The 22,362-nt window shown below is 47.4% G+C and overlaps 1 protein-coding gene across 3 annotated transcripts in view; it reads right to left on the bottom strand.

Moving 5' to 3' along the window:
• The window catches only part of PKNOX2 (PBX/knotted 1 homeobox 2), a 283,491-nt gene that overhangs the window by 163,685 nt on the left and 97,444 nt on the right, over positions 1-22,362 (bottom strand). The window lies entirely within an intron of this gene.

The raw sequence follows: 22,362 nt of genomic DNA, 5'->3' as shown, positions 1-22,362 counted from the left end.
CATTAGCTGTCCCCTCATTACTATCTACTTCATTAGAGAATTAATGAGTTTCTGGATCACAACTGAAAGGAGATTTTTTTCTTTTTTTCTTTTTTTTTTTTAGATTTATTTATTTTTATTGGAAAGGCAGATATACAAAGAGGAGGAGAGATAGAGAGGAAGATCTTCCATCCGATGATTCACTCCCCAAGTGAACCGCAACGGCCGGTGCTGCGCCGATCGGAAGCCAGGTCTCCAACACGGGTGCAGGGTCCCAAAGCTTTGGGCCGTCCTCGACTGCTTTCCCAGGCCACAAGCAAGGAGCTGGATGGGAAGTGGAGCTGCCGGGATTAGAACCGGCGCCCATATGGGATCCCGGCACATTCAGGGCGAGGACTTTAGCCGCTAGGCCACGCCGCCGGGCCCAAGATTTTTTCAAACTTTGAAATAGTCCCTGAACTAGGCACAGGGACAATTACAAAAGATATTCCATGGGAGAAAGCCAACAAATGTTACACTAAAGCTGAGGTTAAAACCTCTGAGGTTTCAACACGAAGGCTGGATCCTTAAAATGGCATGCGGGTGGGAAAATGTCACAGCAGGATGAGAAGAATCTAGATGCCATCCACTTGGATTTTAGGATTTCTCCCGAGGGAGAGAATTGGTGGCAGTTACAAGGTTGGGTGCATGGTTCTGTGGGAGTTGGTAAGTCCAGGAACATCAAGTTGTTCAAATAGTAGCAGCCCTTAAGACCCTGGGGGCTACTCTGGTAAACGGAGTCCTTCAGACAGGCAGAAAGATTGTTTGATGGGGAAAGATCTGGAACAGAGGCAGGAGTGGAACACTGGGGAGCTGCACATTCTCGTCTCATCCTATCGTAATGGCTGCTGTGTTTTCACTGCCCACAGCACTGCTGCATTCCAAGGTAATCCTCCGTGACAACTCACCAAAAATCCAATCACCACTGCCACATGCGCCACCTACTTCATGAAGATCTAACAAGTAGCCCGTGTTCGAATACAGGCTTATCCATGCCTGCTACCAAATGTGCTTGAAGAGGCGACGCCACCCTGCCCTGGTCTCCTGAAAAGGGACATAAGTTTCCTGTCTCAATGCTAGACCTGCTCTAAGCTGAACAGCAAAACAGTGGGTACCTTCTGCCTCCATTAACCAAATGCACAAAAGCAGCCAACAAGGAGGCTTCTGTCGGGGAGACTTGCAAAACCTTAGCATTAATTGTAGCCCATGCGTTATGATTACAAAACGGAATTAAATGACATGCCAAATTAAAGAGTTATTTTTTCTAATAAATATTTCGCATAGGATGTGTTTATAATGGCATTAATTATTTATGTCGCCATATAGAGAAAGCATAAATATGAAGAGAGAGAGGAGAGACAGAGGAAAAAAGAGAGAGAGATCAGACAATTCCTGCAGGAGAAATAAAATGAAAATTTCCATCAGGATGATGAACACCTGCATTCTAACTTTGGGGCTGGGCCTGGGGCAAGATGGGGAGGAAGGGACATCTTGAGAACGAATCTGACAAGCAGCACCCAAGCTTTTGAGGAAAGCCTATGTTAAAAATGAAAGTGAGTACAGAAAGTTTAAATATTTAATATCCACATTAATTCTAATTCACACTTTCTTTATTTTTCAGATTAAAAATTTACAAGAATTCCCATCTCTTTCATCCTTCTCCCGGGAGGCACTTGGTCGTCACTGTTGCAAGAGCCACCTTCAACAGCATCTGGGTAACATAGGGTGTGAGAACAGTCGCTCCCCACCCCCACCGCAGCTCCACAGCACCTGCCCCAAGTCCCCTCCAGGAAGTCAAGGCTCCTGGCACCAGAATGACTGATGCGACAGACCCACTTCCTGACCTTTCTGGCTCACTCCAGAGAGTGCCATGGACTTCGTAGAGATGACAGAGCTAACGTGTGGGTTTATAGTGCTTCTCCACACCCAGATCTCACAGATCAGGCAGAATGCAAAGCTAAACTGATGTCTCCGGAACAGAGTTCTGTCCACACAGCCCTGAGCCTCCCTGTCCCCAGAAACTGATTCTAAGGCTTTCAAAATTAGTTATATCTTTGAAACAATGCTTCACAAGCCAGCAGACTTGGCACGAGGGAGAACTTTATAAAGTCAAATTTGGGAGAATAACTCCTGGGAGAGTAACACCAGTTCCTAGCTTTAGCGCCTGGGCCTGCCTCAGCATGAAGCAGGTGCCCAAACTCCCTCTGTAATAAAAACAAGGCATACATCTGCATTTCTTTACAGAGCACTGTCCCATGCCACATTTGAGTCCAGGCTACTGTGAAGGGGTGAAAGAATAAGTGCCTGCTTTCATTTTACACACCTTCGTGGACAGGTATAAGTTCTTTTCTCTATTGCAAATTGAAATTCTTGCCCCTGTTATAATGCAGTGTTTGCAGCATATGCTTTCAAAATACTAGGCATGCAAACAGAGAGAAGACTGAGTAGATATGCTTCTTAATCCTGCTCCCTGATTTATGAGAGGTGTGTGTGTGTGTGTGTGTGTGTGTGCGTGTGTGTGTTGGGGGGGCAGTGACTCACTCTACCTACCTGGAGGACCTACTGTGTCTGTGACCTTGCTCCCGTCTTCCTTCTGAGACCCTGTGAGACCACCCCCCAGGCCATGACCATCAGAAACCAATTCTTAACACAGTCCTCAGGAAGTTCCAACATCTGTCTGACCTCTGGGCTTTAAGTGTCCACACACTGATATGATGCTTTCTCCTTTTTGCCTCCCACAGCACCCCAGTCCCCTTCCCCCACTTATCACAAATTCCTGAACAAAACACCTTCATAAATAGTACTCATTATTCCTTGTTCTAATCAAGCCTCTGATCAAAGACAATTCCCTGCCCCCTGCCCCAATCTTCCATAAAATGCCTGTAAATCAGCAGATCAGCAAAGACACACACACACACACACACACACACACATGCTTCCTCCATCAGAAAGCTGGGCAGGAAATCTTGCCTGTTAGGGATCTGAGCTATCGATCTAGCACACTGGGAGATGTTTGGGTTTGTTGATTTTACTCCCAGATACCTGCTGGGGTCAAGCTATCCTTTAAATGAGAGGAACAGACCTAGAAATCATCTCAGCTTCAAGTCTGGCAAGTAGAATCCCTCTCAGTGATGCCTTCTTCCTCCCCCATGCATAATTCAAACCACCTGCCCCTGTGAAAGGGCAAAGGGGAGAAGGCCCCAGGCAGGCAGAGGGCTTCAGCCAGAGCTCTTTCCCTCCAGATTCCCAAGATTTCCTTTGGACCCTTCTGTTAGCCCCAGAGGACAGGAGTGAGAGTCACATGGTACAGGTCTACACACAAGAGATGAATCTGCTAGACCAGTTGTTTAAGCTTCATCAAGCAGTCTACCCACTCTTTCCGGCTTCAGTGATTGTGAGGTTTTCAGATGGTGGACAGAATGGGCAGAAGAGAAGGTAATTTAGCCAAATGAAGGCACTGACTGGGTGATGAGAGTCTAGGCCCAAGGACATTAATGCAGTGCTGAGCCATGGTAAGTGCAAAACCTCTCTTCCCACAGACTCCTCACAGCTTCTCTCTCACATACTTGTAAGTCAGACGGGGACTACACTATGAGGATACTTTAAACATTTAATGGAAAGTGAAGACAAAAGATAAAGTTCATTCTGGTACAAGACATTTCACAATACACATATCTACGAATTTTCTGAGGACTGCTTACATGCACAGATATCAAAAGTGTTTGGCACCAATATAAACTTTCCTCATTTTTGCAGAGGGTGCACATCTAAGATTTGTGTATGGTACATGGCACATTAGAGACATTCTGGGTTTTCCTCCTTATTTTCTCCTATCTTTCCTTCATTTCATTGTGCTAAATAAAATGTCTTCAAAGCCTGGGTCAGGGTAAGGAGAAGTCAGTGAGTTCTTTCCTAATGTCCAGACCTTACAGGTAGGTTGGTTTGGCTGCTGCAAGAAAAGGGCTTGAAGATGATGACTCAGCAGCTCCTGCCTCACACACCAATAGAGGAAGTGTTTGATGGCAGGGCTGGGACCTGTGGGTCCAGCAAATAGGACTCACAGTTGCCCCCGTTATCTGAGGTTTCACATTCCAGGGTTTGAATTACCCATCGCCAACTGCAGTCCAAAAATATTCAATGGAAAATTCCACGGGCCAGCACTATGGTGCAGAGGGTTGAATTAAACCACTTCCTCCAATGCCAACATCGCATATTACTGACCCAGCTTGAATTCTGGGCTGCTCTGTTTCCAATCCAAGTCCCTGCTAGAGTGCTCAGGAAGGCAGTTCAAGTACTTTGTCTTCTGTCACCCACACGTGAGATCAGATGGAGTTTCCAGCCTTGCCCATTGCAGACATGTGGGGAGTAGACCACAGGATTCAAGAACTCCTTTTGTGTCTTTCCATCTCTGTCACTATGCCTTTTAATTAAATCTTTAAAAAAGGAGAAAAATTTCACAAATTTTTTATAAGCTTAAGTGTGTACCATTCTGAGTAGTGTTTCAGCTCCATCCTTCCCAAGATGTGAATCATCCCTTTGTCCCATGTGTATATCTGTGAGATATATAGATACATACATACATAAACAGGTATATATACTACCCACTACTAGTCACCTAGCGGCAGCCTGGGTCATCAGGTAAACTGTCAGTCATGGCAGCGTCTGTGTTTAAGTAGCCTTTGTTTTACTTAATATTGGCCCCAAAGTGCAAATGAAGTGCTTTCATTTGATTTCAGTGTTGTGTTTTAACTATTTTATTGTACTAATTATTATCGTTCTTCTTTTATTGTGCCTAATGTAAAAATTAAACTTCACCAATGCTATGTATGCATGGGAAAAATCACAATATAAATAGGGCTCTATAGTTTCAGGCATCCATTGGGTGTCTTAAAAAGATCTCCAGTGGACAAGGTGGGGTCACAACTCTAAGAAGAAAATGCTCTCTGTCCTTAGGACAAGGCACTCTTTGCAAACTGAGTGGGATAGTCTGAATTCAGAAGTTGATGTTTATTTTTGTAAAGCTAATTTCAAATGAACCAATGCCCCTTTCCTACCTTTACACCCCTCCTACCTACTCTTTCCCAAAGCAGGCTTGTCTCCTTAAGTGTTTCACCCTCTCAGAGAGACCAAAAGGTCCAGAGCAGAGCAAGTCACTTGTTAAAGTGAGACACATGCACACTGCAGGAGCAGTATCCTGGAAAGAAAGCAGAGCAGAGTGGCCAAGGATTAGGCGCACATGGGCCTCAGTCTTCCTCCTTTGAAATCAGAGAAATCGGACTTCATGGGATTATCATTCTCCTCCACTCAGGTTTGCTCGGCTCCCTGTGTGCAACCACTGTCAAACTTGTCATGCCATTTAATCTGGCAAAAACCCTGGAAGGACCCATTCCTCCCTTCCAAGCCACTGGACAGCTCTGCGTAGGGGGGTGACCTCCAAAGGGCAGAGACCTGCAAAGTCACAGGCCTGGTAGTACAAATATTCTCCAGAATGGTTATTTTTCCACCATATTCCTCTTGCCTCCTGATGGCACAATGAATGCATGAGATGTCCAGAAGATTTAAGGGCTGGAGAGCATGAGTAGTTATTTCCCCTCACATTTGAATGGTGAGGAGAGAGAAACACTACTCCCTTTTAAGCTTCCCCATTCCATATCTTCAGACCAGACATTTGGCACCTGGGTTGCCTCCTCCTCTTGCTCCAGAGCCATAACTCCAGCCTGTGGATCACCACAGACCCGCAGGGACAGTTGCGGTGGTGGGGATTTCACTGTCTTAAGAAACCCATGTGGCAGCCCTTATGCTCCTGCCTTAGTCCAAGGTCAACAAAGGTCCAGGACAACACCCGTTCTGTACGCTAACACCGGGTCTTCAACTAGGGTGGGGATGACCCAGGAGAAGCCAAGCAGGTAGGGAAACTTGTTCCTGGCATTTGAAATAAAGATGTCATGTTCCTTTCAGGAAGTCCTAAGTTAAACTTGGTTTTTCCTTAGTGCCTCACATCTTAAAGCCTTTAAAAGGGTGTAAAATGGGGCAAGTGTTTGGCCTAGCTGTGAGGATGTCTGTATGACACAGTGTCTTGATTCAACGCCTTTCAGCTTTGTGCTAATGCACACCCTGGGAGGTAGCAGGTGATGTTTCATGTAGTTGGTTCCTGTGACCATGTTGGAGGCCTGCCTAGAATTTCTAGTTCATGGCTCCAGTGTGGCCCAGCTCCAGTGTCACCTAGCTCTGATTGTAGCAGGAATTTGAGGAGTGAACCAGCAGATAGAAGATGTTTCTTCTCTCTGCCTGTTGAATAGTATACTAAGAATAAATGTAACATGCTCTGGAAATCTTTCAGAAGGGATGTTCCTACAGGGCTTCCCAAGCTTGCTTGGTCCTGAAACTCTTTAGTCTACAGACCCTCAGCTACAGAGGCCTGCTTGGAAAATGCTGAGCATGGCTAGGGCCAGAGAAGGAGAACCCAAATAGCTCCTATAACTAGTCCCCTCCCTTCCTGTGTCTCCCTCATTCCCCGGCAACTGAGAATTACTCCACACCTGTCTCCAGGGCTTAGAGAAACCCTGTCTGCCTACAGCTGTGCTCCATTGAAGTAAGGACATCTGTCTCCAACTTATAAAAGAGTAGGGGGAGGTGAAGGATAGGAATGGGGAAGAAAGAACTAGGTCCCTTGAGAATGAGGAGCCATTAAACAGAGCAGAAGATCAAGACAGCTGGACAGGCCACCCTAAGAACACTCCGTGCCTTCCAGGTCTTAGCAGAGACCACCCAGGTAGCCTCATAGTACCAACTCTGCAGCTGTTGGGCCCATTCAGAGACAGGCCTCCAACTTTAGTTTTCCCATTTGCTGGCAGCTCCTTTCTAGAAACTGGCTCTTGTTCAAGGGCAAATTTTCTAGGGATCCAAATCCAAGGCAGCCCCAGGTGAATTCAAAGGGACCTGGGATAGGAGCTCATCCAAGAGGAGCTAGTGGGAAGGGAATGGGACACTGCCTATATCTCCAGGCATCTGTTTTCTACCAGGCCTGGGAAGGTCAAGAAGGTGGATCACAGTCCCTCCTTGATAAATTGATATGAAAGAAATAGGCAGGGAGTTAGGTAGGAAAAATACAGCTAGAATATTTTCTCACCCAGCCTTGCCATGTAACTCCATTTTCCACTGTTCAATACAGTATGCTTAGGGCCCAGTGGCGTGGCCTAGCAGCTAAAGTCCTCACCTTGAACGCCCCAGGATCCCATATGGGCGCCGGTTCTAATCCCGGCAGCTCCACTTCCCATCCAGTTCCCTGCTTGTGGCCTGGGAAAGCAGTTGAGGACGGCCCAATGCATTGGGACCCTGCACCCGCGTGGGAGACCCGGAAGAGGTTCCTGGTTCCCGGTATCGGATCGGCGCGCACCGGCCCATTGCGGCTCACTTGGGGAGTGAGACAACGGATGGAAGATCTTCCTCTCTGTCTCTCCTCCTCTCTGTATATCTGACTTTGTAATAAAAAAATAAATAAATCTTTAAAAAATTGCAGTATGCTTAGTTTCACGTGATGCATCTGTGTTCTGATAGCCACGTGGAGGCCACTCTGAGAAGGCCTCATGCACACTGAACTTCACCCCCTATCTCTCCAAGACTGATGATAGGGTAGTAATTCTTCTTTGGCTCTTGATATAGCTTATAGGTCTTTCTCCGGCGCCTCCTTACTCTCCTCCTCATACACTCTCCCCCTAGGTAACTCCTTGGCCCGCTCATGAGTAAGGATTCCCACTCTGATGTGTGAATGCATAATCACTTCTTCTCTATTCAATAAAGCCTGCTCTTACTGTGCACTCTGTTCATGCCTCTGCTTGGAATTCTTATCTCTGTGGAGGCAAGAGCCTGCCCATAACATTGTGGCTCCTGAAACACCACTGCGCCCCTGACAGTTCTCTTTTCCTGACAGTGTTGGGGATGGCACCAACTGCAGCAGTTTAGGGAGTGTCCCCCTGAGTGGTTTGAAAAAGAGCATCTTTTCCTACCCTCTAAAACTAGGCAGAGGATCAATTCTACTTCCAATTCTACTTCCCCTGAAGCCCTTGGGATGGACCAGTGGGATTTAGACAGCCCTGGAAGAGCTGGATGCATTGTGCAGACAGAAGCCAGGAAAAGCCCCCTCTGTCCTCTCCCACTGCACACCATTCTGGGTCTTTCTCCTCCCTGTTCTGAGCCCGGCCACAGCAGCTGTTGTCCAGCTTCAGACAAAGACCCCAGACTTCTTGCAACCAGGCCAGGCGGGGCTATGTGTGTGCACAGGAGGGCGGCGGGAGCAGTGAAGGAACAGAGCCAGGACAAGGGGGAGAGTCTGCCTGTCTTGTCCTCTGATCTGCGACCTCCATGCGAAGACAAGAATGAGATGGCCACTTTCTGTGGGGCCCAGCCCTGCCCCCGGCAGCCTCTGCCCCTCCTGCCTGCTCCTCCTCCACCACATGCCCTTGGGCTGAGCTAAGTCCAGAACCCGGCTGAGTAGGGGAATTGTTCTGAGAAAGTGGCCCATTGGCTGGTTGCTATGGAAACCGACATACCACAGTGCTGACCCCGGAGAGGTTTAGCACGCTCCCCCAGCAGGGATGCCAGCAGCTGGACTGCAGCTGTTACCGCCTAAGTGGGGGCTGGAGCCACAGCCAGCAGTCCCTGCTGTTTGCCTAAACTAGGCCGGGCAGCCAATCCCCTCCGTGTGCTCCCACCCCCAAGCCTCACACAGCCTACCCCTGCCCCAGCAGGAAGGGAGCTGCAGAGTTCCCTGGCAGGATGGGGGTGGGGAGCAGAGCAACATTTGGGAGAAAGAGAAGTCTCCCTAACAGAACATGGCACATCCTACTGTGTTCCTGGGGGAAACTGAGGCCCAAGAAAGGAGGAAATGGTCACACAACCAGTCACAACAGGGCAAGGGCTGACACCTGGGGCTCTGCCTCCCTGCACCATGTCCTGGGTCCTCCCTACAACAACTCAGCTCATTGCAGAGTGTCTGGGGCGGGGGTGGGGAGGAGGAAGGCTAGGACATTTCACCAGCATACCTCTGGACCCCACTGTGGGGAGGGAGGGGACACCAAAGCCTGAACAAAGGAAACCTCGGAAAGCTGATCCCAAAAATCCAAGGGCAGACAGACATATGCAGGGGAGGAGATGGTGTGAGAGCTGGGGAAGAGCCAGAGGGAGTGGGCAGGAGAGTGGGAAGGAGAAGCAGAGCAAGTTAGAGGAGAGAAAAGAGGCAAGGATCTGCCCAAGGATGGAGAGAGTGGACAAGGTCCTCCATCCCTTCCACCAGACAAAGCCTGGGGCAGCATCAGCAAAGAGGAGGCTGGAGAGGGAAAAAGGTGGAGGGGGCATCTCCTGCCATCCCATAATGTCTGAGATCCCTAAGCGCCCCAATGCAAACACCCAGCCAGCTTCCCCACCACAGCGCAAGGCTCCAAGACCCAGGCAGGCTAATCTCAGCTATGGATGCTAAACAAACACCCCAGCAGCAGAGCCTATGGAGGAGATAGCTTACCCTCCAGTGGCCTGTCCGCTGCATCAGCTTCCCTTCATTCCCCTCACTGCTGCCTTCCTCTCAGCCTCTCCTGACCCTCATCCCTCCGTTGACCACTCCTACCCACCCAACAGGACATGCAGCAATAGAAAGGAAGCCACCCTGCAACCCCAGGGCCTGCTCTTGCTCCTCCTCTTCCCCATTCTCTGGCCTCCACTCTCCTGTCCTTCCTAATCTAGAACCAGGTGAGATACAAAGGCATAGAATCCCATCTCACCGCTCATAATGAACACATGCCTTTTTAAATCTTCTTTCCCTCCCATTGTTCTAACAGACCTGCACTGTAGGCGTTGGGGTGCAGGTTGCAGGGGGAGGGCAACATGTAGACACCTGCTTGGCAGTGTTGGTCCTAAGCACACTGTGGTGCTGAGAGTGAAGCCAGCTTGGTGGGACACTCTTGTCAGGGCCTCCTTTACTCTATGCCTCCCCTTTGGAAAAGGCATGTATACATTTCCATCTCCAAGAAGCTGTGGCATCCCATCCTGACAGCACACATGTCTCATGCTCTCACCAGCCCTTCCAAAATGAAAAGAAGGCCTGGACCAACATCTCGGAATTTCTGGGACTTGGTCACATGGCTCTTAAAGAATGACACAGTTTCTAAGTGGCTTTCCCAATCACCACTTCCTGGGCCACAGGTGGTAATTATTAGTCCCAGATTACAAAACTGAGGTGCTAATCCAAGGACATGCAGTGAAAAGTAATAAAAGTCGGGCTGGCATCGTGATGTCATGAATTAGGGCACCCCATGCCACACAGCTAGCATCCCTTATGCGCACTGGTTCTAGTTCTGACTGCTCCAATTTCACTTCAACTTCCTGTTAATGAGCTTGGGAAAGCAGCTGAAGATGGTCAAAGTGCTTGGCTTCCTATAATCTGTCACATGAGAAACCCGAATGAAGGTCCTGGTTCCTGACTATAGCAGCCATTTAGGGAGTAAACCAGTAGATGGAAGATATCTCTGCCTATGCCCCTTTTTCTCTAACTCTGCCTTGCAAATAAATACAATAAATTTTTTAAAAAAGGAAAAGGAAAAGCAGTAAAAGTGAGAATTTAGTCCAGGCCTTCCACTGTAAGCCAGCAGATTTTCCTCCAACCAAGCCACAGGCCTCTTTGCTGGACGGACTGTAGACCAGCTTCCCAGTTCAACAAACATGTCCTTTATAGCAGCAGATGGAAGGCAGTCCTGTAGGCCACAACAAGATGGGTTCAGCCTCCCATGTGTTTGTGATGAGGGTAGGGGATAAGACAAAAGCCCAGCACTAGTCATCAGCCACAGGAGGAGCCAGGGCAGGTTGTCACCTCCAAGCACTGAGCTGTCATTTTTTGAAGAGATAGTGACAAAGATAACTGAATTGTTTGTTGAATTTAACTTCTCATACATCCTGAAAAACCCAAGCTAGAAAAATAGAAACTAGGGCCCAGCATGATAGTGTAGTGGTTAAGGTACTTGCCTTGAATGTGCCCGGGATCCCATATGGGCGCCGGTTCTAATCCCGGCAGCCCCACTTCCCATCCAGCTCCCTGCTTGTGGCCTGGGGAAGCAGTTGAGGGCAGCCCAAAGCTTTTGGACCTTGCACACACGTGGGAGACCCGGAAGAAGCTCCTGGCTCCTGGCTTCGGATTGGCTCAGCTCCAGCCGTTGAGGTCACTTGGGGAGTGAATCATTGGACGGAAGATCTTCCTCTCTGTATATCTGTCTTACCAATAAAAATAAATAAATCTTAAAAAAATAGAAAAATAGAAATTGGATTTGGGTGTGATAGGAAAGGTAGGATTCGGTTGAATGTCAGCACAGAACAGGCCGTGGGGTGAAGAGGAAGCCAGTGGGCAGGTGGCAACACATAAAGAAAGGTTAGATGAGTCTCCCTAGCAGAGGCCACAAGAAAGTGCTGGTCAGACCCCATGTGCAAAGACAGGTGGGTCTTCAGAGGACATGCAAAGGGTACCTGTCATCCAGAAGCCAAGGAAGGAGTGTTGAAGATCAGAAACCCCAGGATCAGGTTCAGAGTGCAGGAGCAGCGACAAGAGGCCTCACCTGTGCAGATGACTGGACACAGTAGGGCCAGGGCACAACGCGGGAACTTACGTTGCCCAAGGAAATAAGACAGAAATCCTGGTGCACATGGAGTGATTTTAGAACTGGAGCCACAACGCAGAACCTGCAAAATCTTGTGGTCACTTATTACAGAATCTTTTTCAATGGCAGAAATCTTAGGGACCACCTTGGCCAAGTTCTACTCTGTATCAAGAACATGGACGTGTCCCAAAATGCTTACTGAGTGAGTGAATAGACATATCCTCAGAAGTATTCAGAAATCAGCAGAACTCTACGAGCTATCGCTGGTACTCAAGACCATGTACTAACACCCTAAGACAGTGGTGAAGTTGGTGAATCATCCGGGAGAAAACCAAGCTGTGCATTTGTGAGTTGCCTTTCACAGCTGGTAGCTCCTTGCAAAGCAGAATTCAATCCGATTCCATTGGCTCCACCTGCCCTGAGATCCTACCGTGTGTCCAATCCTGTGCAGGACCACACCCCTCCCTTCGCCACACAGAAAGGATGGCTTGTGTTCGCTGCAGCTGCCGCTGCTCTTGCCACAGAGGCTGGGGCTGCAGCAGGAGCCTCCCTCCACTCAAGGTGAGAAACAGGCTCCCAGCATCCCCTGGGGTCCTGAGCAACTTCTGGTTTGGGTTAAAGAAGACTTGGAAGACCCCTTCCTGCAGGTCTTCCCCCACCCTGGCAGGCAGCTTGGGTGGCAGGGGGGTGGGAAAGCTGAGGGAGGGGAGAAGGACTGCCGCAACACTTCCCTCCACAGCAGTTCCCTCCCTGGCCCTGTTTTTCAGACCTCTAGTAATAAAAACAAGCCAATAAAATGAACATGAAAATATATTCATTAGGATTTATAATGCTCATTAAAACTGCCTGTGTACGAAAGCATGACTTAGCTTCATATAAGTGGGGAAAAATGCAAATTATACTGCATGCAAAGAAGATATTTCCCTAATCGTCCAATCAAATGCCAGCCCAATTATCTGTGGCCAACCCAATGGGTTAAAATTATACTCTCTTTCCTTGGACACAGTGAGGCGCCTGAAAGTGTTTCATTTTAATAAAAATGAAATCTGGACCCTGCAGAAAACCAGCTTCACTAATGACGTGTTTACACAGAGAAAGACAATTTCTAGTTAATGGTGATTACTACCGAGAACAAATTAAACTTCCTGGAGTATATGGGTTAGAGATAATGGGAAAGGGGGAAAAAAAAGTTATGGTTTTAGTGTGTGCATGGCAGCATGGGGGGACAGGATGATGGAGAAGAAAGAAACTCAGGGAAGTCCAGGCGGAAGTTAAGTTGCAGGGATGCATTGCTGAGTCAGGTGCTACAGAGGCAGGAGAGCTATACAGGTCCTGCTTGGGTCCAGCCATCCATCTCACGAGTAGGGCCTGGCCACTGGTTCCGCATTCTCAAAACCCTGGGACCGATCACCTTTAGTTGGATCAAGGCTGGAATCTTCCTGTGAGAACTAGGATTCTGCCAGTCTGTCCTTAGGAAGGCAGGTACAAGTAATTCCTGCCATTAACAGTCATCAGGAGCAGATGGAAAGTGCTTCCCACTCCACTGGCTTACTGATGAGACCAGAAGCAGCCAGGGCCTCAGAGCACTCATACAAAGCCATGTTCCCTAGGAAGCCTCAGATGGGTGATGGAGGAAGCAAGATGAGCCACAGAGTAACAACAGTGACGATAGCAATAACAGAACTTTACCTACCTGTTTGGTTTGGATGTCGCTAGAGGAAATCTGCTCAAGCCTCCTGTGCTGGAGGCTCAGCCTTTAGTGTGCTGATGTTGAGAGCTGATGGAAGCTTTTTATAGGTGGGATCCAGTGAAAGGTGTCTGGGACCCCACCCTCAGAAGGAATTAGAAACTAACCATGAGACTTGAGAGTGGGTTGTTGCATAAAGGGTGAGAGCCTGCTTTCTGTCTTGTTACATGATGCCACTTGCCACAAGCCTTCTCCCCAGCCATCACCACCAGAGCAGGAATGATGCTACTGCCTGCTTTTTTTTTTTTAAGATTTATTTATTTTTATTGGAAATGCATATATACAGAGAGGAGGAGAGATAGAGAGGAAGATTTTCCATCCGTCCGATGATTCACTCCCCAAGTGAGCTGCAATGGCCGGTACTGTGCCTATCTGAAGCCGGGACTCAGGTGCTCTTCTGGGTCTCCCATGCGGGTGCAGGGTCCCAAGGCTTTGGGCCATCCTCGACTGCTTTCCCAGGCCACAAGCAGGGAGCTGGATGGGAAGTGGGCCTTCGGGATTAGAACCGGCACCCATATGGGATCCCGGCACGTGCAAGGCGAGGACTTCAACCACTACGCTATTGTGCCGGGCCCTACTGCCTGCTTTTAAACTGTGAGCTCAGTAAACCTCTCCTTTATAACAGTCCACACTCAGGGACTTAGCTTTAGCAATATAAAATGGAATACTGCACAACTCTTTCCTAAGCCCTACCCATGTGGCAGGCACCATCCCAAAACATTGCCACTTACTAACAAAATAGTGTTATTACCTTCATGTTCAGCTATACGTTGGGGAAATCGAGGCAAAGAAATTGTATACTTGTCCAGAGCATATGTCTAGGAAGCAAAAAATTTGCTTTCAAACCTGTAATCTATCTGATTCCAAAACCTATGATCCTGACTACTGCTGGAATGATCAGGGAGCTCTGTACTATTGGTATCCCCCAGGCCATGGAACCAAGTCAGCAGCTCACTGTTTGGCCCATGCACTCAACTTTCTCTCTGCTGGTTTGACCATTGAAGGCCATGAAGAAGCTCTTTCAACAGCAAAATCACTTCTGTTCTTCCCTGTCTGCCTCTGCTCCCCCTCCTACAACCAGGTGAGCCATGGGTAGGGAGCAGGGAAGGAAGGAAGTCAGGATTCCTCTGGTGCTGACTTTTAATGTATGTTCTTTTGTAAACAAGAACAATCATTTGTGAACAGGCCCAGATGCAAACAGTCCCCAAATCAGAAATTCTAGCTCAGAGGCGCAGAATAATATAGCTTTGGGGAAGATTTAATAATAGTAAAATTAAAATTGTAACTGAAGCATAATGAAGAATGTGGTACAAACAGGCACTGCAAAGAAAAAAAAATTACCCTATACAGATTAGCCCCTATGGAATAGTGATTGGTTGAGAACAACAGTAAACAATGCACAGAAATGCAACTTAATTATCTCACAATTCTTAACATTCTACCAAAGCCACAAGGAAAGCTTCAATGCTGGCAGCCCAGGCAGGAGTGGCAGCAGCATCTCTCTCCCCTGCTCCTGGCAGAAGATCATTACTAAGAAATCTACAACCACTACAGCAGCTGAGCCAAAGTAGAGCATCAGGATTGATCTACTGAGAAACCAGGCAGTGGCCAACTCCCTGCGGGAAGCTTCCAGCTCTGAGACCACCGAATTAAGTGAACAGAAAGGGAGCCCTGAAGATTAGGGGGTGGGAGCCTCAAGGATCAGAACATTGTAGGGAAAGCTCAGCAACCATCAAGCCCCAGAGCCAAGTGGTCCTTGGGGAGCTTGGTGCCTCTGAACCCTGGCAGCGACATGGCAGGTGCTCTCCTATCACCTCCCCAAACACACACCCACACAAGTGTGTGCAAACACCTACACCCACACTCACAGAGTGACTGCCACCTAGTTAGGATGTTTCCACTGCTTCTGGTTTTATTTCAGGAGCTGACTCAGGGTTTGGAACAGTAGGGAACAAACCAGGGAAGGTGGACACTTGATTCTTTATGAATACTTCTGATGGACTTCTACAGAGGCAGGCTGAGTGGACACCAGACCCACAAGACTAGCTTCCAAGACACAGGTCTGCCTTTCTTTCTCCTGACCTCATCCTGAATGTGACACCCTTAGCCACCCATCATGTCCTTGCTTTCTCGGTCTCCTTTATTTTTTTGTGAGTAGGTGTTCATAGGAATTGGGGGGGGGGGGGATTTGCTTCCCAGAATGAGGGGAATGGACAAAATGACCCCTTGAGGTCCAGGTATTTCCAGGAATACAGGAAACCAGAATAGTGGATCATGAGGTCTCTAAATCCAACCCCACTCAGGTCTCTATCCATGCTTGTCCCATCCCTGCCTTAATTTAGTGCCATTAAGACTGAGTCCATTTGCTCCCAAATCCTGAAGTGACTTGGAGCAGCCAGGTCCCAGGGTAGCTGTCATGGACCCATCCACTCAGGGCCTCCTACAATGAGGAGGGATGGAATCAACAAGTTCAAAGGAAGTCTTTGGCTTCTGGAAGAAATAAACAACATGCAGGAACCTAAGTTGCTGGGGTGAGATGGGGGTCAAGGGGGAAATAGCTACATAGGGAATGAGGGTGCTATTTAACTCCTCCAGCGGTTGCCACTGCCCAGGAATGAAATATATTCTGTGGTCGTTGGTACTGCAGACTTAACTCAGGCCCAGGCATTTTCCCACTTCCTGGTGCTCAGGAGCCTTATCTGTTGTGTCCAAGAGCTTTATGGGATCTCAGACTCAGAATTCAGCTGTGTGTTATCCTTGGGGAAGTGAGGCAGTACAAGGCTGAGGTCTAGAACAAGAGGAAGAGAGAAATGTCCATGCAGCAGATCCTGTTAGTCACATGGACACATGGCTTGGTCCCAAAACTTGTGATCCAACTTCAATGACTGGCAGCATTGCAACATTGCCATGAGCCCCCTATTAGAACAGGGTATAGATACCTAGAACAAGTCTGTGAGGCAGGTGGGGAAAAACAGATGGTTCTCTTCATTTTACAGATGTGAATGTGCGGCTCAAAACAGGAAAGCAACTTGGCCAAAGTCACACAGCTGCCTGGTAACTAGAACTCAAAAGCAGGACCCCTGGTTCTCAGAGGGACACACATATCCTCGCATATAAATTTAAACGTCTCTAGATTAGTTATAACACCTCTCTGATGTAAATGCTTTGTAAATATTTGCTATATTGCATTGTTGACGAAAGAGTGACAAGAAAAAAATGCCTGTTCATGTTCAGTACAGAAACAATTTTTCCCCCAAATCATTTCTGATCTGTGATTGAGTCCAGGATGTGGAACCTTTATGTGTATACGGAGGGCTGACTGCGCTTCCTTCTGCTCATCTATCTCCTAGTGTTGTCTTGGCCGATATCACAGCCCTGATTCTAGCAGGGAGAAGGGAGCTCCCAAGAGGTGTCTCCAGTCCCTCTGGTGGGCAGTGTCCCACCATCCCATCTCAGCCTAGGAGGTGGTCAGAGTGCAATTTGAGATTTAGGGAGGAGGAAAACTACTGACGGCGATTTTAGCCTTTGTCAAAAGCTGTTTGGAAGCCGCCCTGGTGCTACATTTTTGCTGAAGACATCAGATGTGTACACCTCCTCATTCCAGTTGTCTAACAGCCCCAGTGGCATGAGTCTCCATTTGTTTATTTCCGTGGTGTGTGCTCCCCATGGTCCCCAGGAGGCAGAGGAAGCCTGGCGTTGCATAAGAACCTCATCAGTGTCAGCATCCAGTCAGACATCCCTTCCTTCCGTCCTGATGCCCTGGAGGAGCAGCCCTTACCTCAGCCCCCACATTTTCCCAGAGAGCACAGAGATTTTCTGCTTTTTGCCTCTGGAAGAGCTGAGTCCAGCCTGGAGCTGCTCTGGACAGCCAGCTCCTCCTGCAATGCAGAGGGGAAGTGGGATCCTTTTAACTGGGACACTCAGACACTCTCCTAGGCACCCTGGGCTTCTCATCGCTTTCATTCATCCAGAGGAAACCCATGGGCTACCAGGCTGTTTGCTGGGTGTCCAGCATGTAAAAGAGGAATATACCAAAATCCATTTCCTTGGGGGAAAAGAAAACAGCATGGCAATAAGGCAACAGACATGCAAAGAAATAATGAATCCACAGTGATGCTGTAACGAATGTACGACTCTGTCTGGGGGGGTGGTGGCATTTGCACAGGACCCCGACGGACATGTGGGCTTTAGGACAGCAGCAGGTAATGGAGCCATGCCCCTTCCCTTGGTCCCCACAGGCTCTGGTCTGACCAGACTCCCTCTTCCTTCATTCTGTGAAAGAAGCTGCAGGCTGGGGATTCTTGGTACCTGTGCCTTCATCTCTTTCTCTTAATAATAGAAACAGTAACAATATCTATGGGATAGGGCTAATGTTCCAGCATGTAGGTACTTGATAAAGAGCCTGGGAAAGAGACAGCTGGATTGTGAGAAAGTCTCCAATTTTTATTTCCATGTTTGTCACTTGCTGGCAAGCATTTAGGGACCCTGAAAAATGCCCTTGAGGCATTAAGACATTTCTGCTTACACAGGTTGAGGATCCCTTTTCTGAAATTCTTGGGACCAGAAATATTGCAGATTTCAAACACTTTTGGATTTTGCAATATTTGCTATGTTTACTGAGCTATCTTGGAGAAGGGACCCAAGTCTAATCATAAAATTCATGTACATGTCATAGGCAACTTACACATAGAGCCTGAAGGTAATTTTATATAATGTTTTCAATAATCCTATGTGTGAAACAAAGTTTTATGATGTGGAATTTTCTACTTGTACTATCATGTCAGTGCTCAAAAATTTCAGATTTGAGGGCATTTCAGATTTTGGATTTTCAGATAAGGGATGTTAAACCTATACTTGAGCTAGATTCTTTATTTCCAACTCAAACATATTAGGAAGATATGTTTGTCTTTTATATATATATAATCAAATCTATGGGACATCTGCTTGAAACACACACCAAGGCCTGAGTACAGGTTGTGCTACCTAGGACAGAAGCTGGGGACCACAGGTGACCTGCTTAGCTCAGAGCTCAGTACACAGAGATGTTTTAAAGAAGTTGACAGATGTAACCGTCCAGGTCCCTTGAAAGAATGAACTGATGCTCACAGGAAACCCACACAGGTCCTGCATGGAAAGGCCCTGTGGCTCCATAGCGACTGTTGATGTTAGTGATAGGGTAGCCAGTTGCTGCTGAGGGAGCTGCCTGGGCTCTCAGGATCACGCTTGTTCTGGTTTCCAGGACCTCCTCACACACATAGACCTAGCTGCCCAGCACAGAAGTCATCATCACAACCACGGTGCCTCCTCTCCTTCCCTCTATTCCACATTTCAAGCTTGTCACTTCTCCATCTGGAACATGTCTTAAATTTCTACCATTCTCCCCATCTCTAATGACACTGTTTTCAGACAGGGCGTCACCATCTTCAAGGACGCTGTCCTCTTGTTGCTCTCCTCTTACACGTTGTACTTACTAAGGAAAAGCACTCTTTCCAAAATACAAATCTTGCCATGTCAATCCCATACTTATAAGCCTCCAGCATCTACCAGGTCATTCAGGAGTCTGGCCTTAAGGATTCCCCATCATCTTTGGCCCCCGTGAGAGCCTTTGTCCCCCATGAGACTCCTACCAGATGGGAAAGTTCACGTGTCGCCTCATCAGCTGATTTATGAGATTCCCTCCACCTGGACTATCTCCACCTTCTCCCTTATCCCTTTGATAAATCCTTATCCTTACGGTGTAAGCCCAGGCAGCCCTGCCCTAACGAACTTCCTGAACCCACCAGATTTTATGAAGGTCTCCCCTAATGCCCAACGAGTGGTCTTCTCATGCTGCTTACAGCACTGAGTACACACTACTGGAAATGCCTATACTCCTGTCATTTGTCTCTATTCCTCACTATTCTATAAGCTTCAAAAAGTCCATATTCTTGGGGCTGGTGCTATGTCATAGCAGGTAAAGCCTCTGCCTGCCGGTACTGGTCTCACATATGGGTGTTGACTCAATTTTCAGCTGCTTCACATCAGATCCATTTTTATTGCTAATGCTCCTGGGAAAGTAGCAAAAGATGACTCAAGTACTTGGGCCTCTGCACCCATGTGGGAGATTTGAAAGATGCTCCTGACTTTGAAATGGCCCAGCTCTAGCAGATGAAACTTCTCTCTCTAATGCTGCCTTTCCAGTAAATAATCCACACCTCAATAGTGCAGAGTGGGTACTAAATACGTGTTGAATGAATATCAAAAGAATAAATGAATGAATGCAAAAGGCAATATATATAAATGAAAAAGATTTGATTCAGACAAAATAATACCTAACAGGAGGTCATCGCCACAGTGGCAATTTGCAAACGTGGGGAGGGGGAACCAGGATGGAGGCAGGAAGAGGTTTGGGGTTAAGGCGGCAGGCACAGAGCAACACAGGGAGGAGTGGAGACATCTGCAACAAACTGCACCCCTCCACACCCCTTCTGCATGAACCTCAGCTACCTGAGGCCAGGGAGTCTCATCAGTGAAGGACTCATATATTTCATAAACTTTCTTTAAATTAAAATCCAGGCAACGCACACACATATACAGCCACCCCACAGACATCCTCGTCGCTGAAAAGTTGCTCCCTATAAAATAAAAAGAAGCTGTTTAAATGTCTTCCTTCCAAGCTAGCCCCACAGAGCTGGAGCTGAGAATACATTAGCCTTTAATGAAGTGAGACTCTCATCTTCCAGGAGACACCTCATTTAGCGCAATTGTTTCAGAGCCATTACAGAAAGACAATTACAAGGAAGCGGGGAGAGTAATTGGAAATGCTGGCAGGAGTTGGGCGAAATGATAATAAATAAAAATATTCAACCTAATAAGCTTCCAGGAGGGGGTGGGATGAAGAAAATCAACATAATTAGAACTGAACCTTAGCAAGGAAAAACAGACAGCAGGGTGGCAAGTGCTCAACTTGTACAGGAAGAAAGAAGTCACATGATTCCGGAGTTGCAGGCCACCGGCTCCCTCTGGAAGCTGTTGAAAGGCAGAAGGGGCACCCACAGCCCCAAGCATGTTGGGGGCTCCCTGAGTGCTATTCTTGCCAAAGAAATCTTGGTGTATGACAAAAGCAGGCCTAGCTTGGCATAGCCAGGGGTTCCCAACACACTGAGCAGAGGTTAAGGGAGGACTCCAGCCCAAGCTCCAATCTGTAGATTTGTAAGTGTTCCCTGTGTCTTCTCCCTGTCTTTCCCTGTTAACCTGTATTCCTCTCATGCTCACTTTTTATCTGATAAGTCCCTTCTTTGGTTTCGAAATTCCAACACAGGAGCCTAGAAACTAAGCCGAGCATCTCCACCAAGCTCCATTTATGTAAAATCATTCCTGATGCCTTTCTGCTTTCTCTGGGGCCCACTGACCTCTCTTGGCTTGCTCTGAGCCCAGAAGGATCTCACACAGTTGTCTCAACACATTGGCAGGTACTGAGAGGTCTGTGTCTTTGTAAAAGGCTGTGAGTACCGGAACACTTGCAGATGAAATAACAGGAGGTCTGGGATGTATTCCTAAACGACCTCATTGACGAATAGCCTGTGGCTATTTGCTGAAGAAGGCTAACAAGTACATGGAGTTCATCATGTCCTGGTTTTTTGAAATGTTCGACAACTTACATTGGAAACATTTTTTATTTGTTTAGATGATGTTTGCTTATTTATCTTTGAAAACAGAACATTAAGTAACTTGAGCTTAGCAACTTTCCATGTAGCCAACACCAGGACCTAGCTCAGCATCTGGAACACAGGGGGCACATGTCACTAGACCTGCTACATTATAGTTCATTCAAAAATTCATCAAGCATATTGTTGGGAAGTGAGTAAGAGAGAGTTAACCCAAAGTCAAGTTTGAAAACTTGGAGAGTCTCTGATGGTCTCAATACAAATCAATAAAATTCCAGTGACACTTATTTGTGAGCACCTATATGGGCAGCTCCCAGGGGAATAAATTGAATTCCCAAGTTCCTTTTCTTAAAGAATGTACCATACAGGGCCCGGCGGCGTGGCCTAGCAGCTAAAGTCCTCACCTTGAAAGCCCCGGGATCCCATATGGGCGCCGGTTCTAATCCCAGCAGCTCCACTTCCCATCCAGCTCCCTGCTTGTGGCCTGGGAAAGCAGTTGAGGACGGCCCAAGGCTTTGGGACCCTGCACCCGCGTGGGAGACCCGGAAGAGGTTCCTGGTTCCCGGCATCGGATTGACGCGCACCGGCCATTGCGGCTCACTTGGGGAGTGAGACATCGGATGGAAGATCTTCCTCTCTGTCTCTCCTCCTCTCTGTATATCCAGCTTTCCAATAACAATAAAATCTTAAAAAAAAAAAAAAGAATTTACCATACAGCAAAATTCAATTCATAAAGCTTTAGGCAGAAAATAAGGCCCCTTTGGGGGAGTGGGGTGTTGTCAGAAATATCAGTGAATGTGCCTTGGTTTCATGATTTTTTCCATGTCCACAGTGTTCACAATGCAATAAGTAAAAATAATTTTAATACACCCTCAAGATACACACATATAAAATACATTTGTGTGTGAATGTGTATGAATAATAATCAACTAACAATACATGATGTGTCTTATGGAACACATTCAAATGTAGAAATCTAAACAGAATAAGATAAAATGCAAGCAAATGAAATTGTGTCATTTTCTTTTCTTATTCCAATGGCTCATCTTGCTTACTCTGTTTTGGAGGCTTTACCTATAGCTATCGGTGTCCTGGGATGGGCCAGGCTTGCTGTGCAGAAGTAATTCCAGAGCGCTAGTAGACCAAGCAGAATTTAACACCTGTTTGTTTTGCTGGCTACAGCATCTGGTTTCCAGTAACTGGTAACAAATGCACCTCTAGGTCCATTGGAACCCTGGAGCAGGAAACTCAAAGCAGAGAGTGAGAAAAGAATCCACACCCCTCCCTCTGAAAACAAACTGGAAGTCGCAAGCCT

The sequence above is a fragment of the Ochotona princeps genome, chromosome 4, assembly GCF_030435755.1.
Source record: "Ochotona princeps isolate mOchPri1 chromosome 4, mOchPri1.hap1, whole genome shotgun sequence".
Taxonomy (NCBI): domain Eukaryota; kingdom Metazoa; phylum Chordata; class Mammalia; order Lagomorpha; family Ochotonidae; genus Ochotona; species Ochotona princeps.
This window is presented reverse-complemented; position numbering and strand designations above follow the sequence as displayed.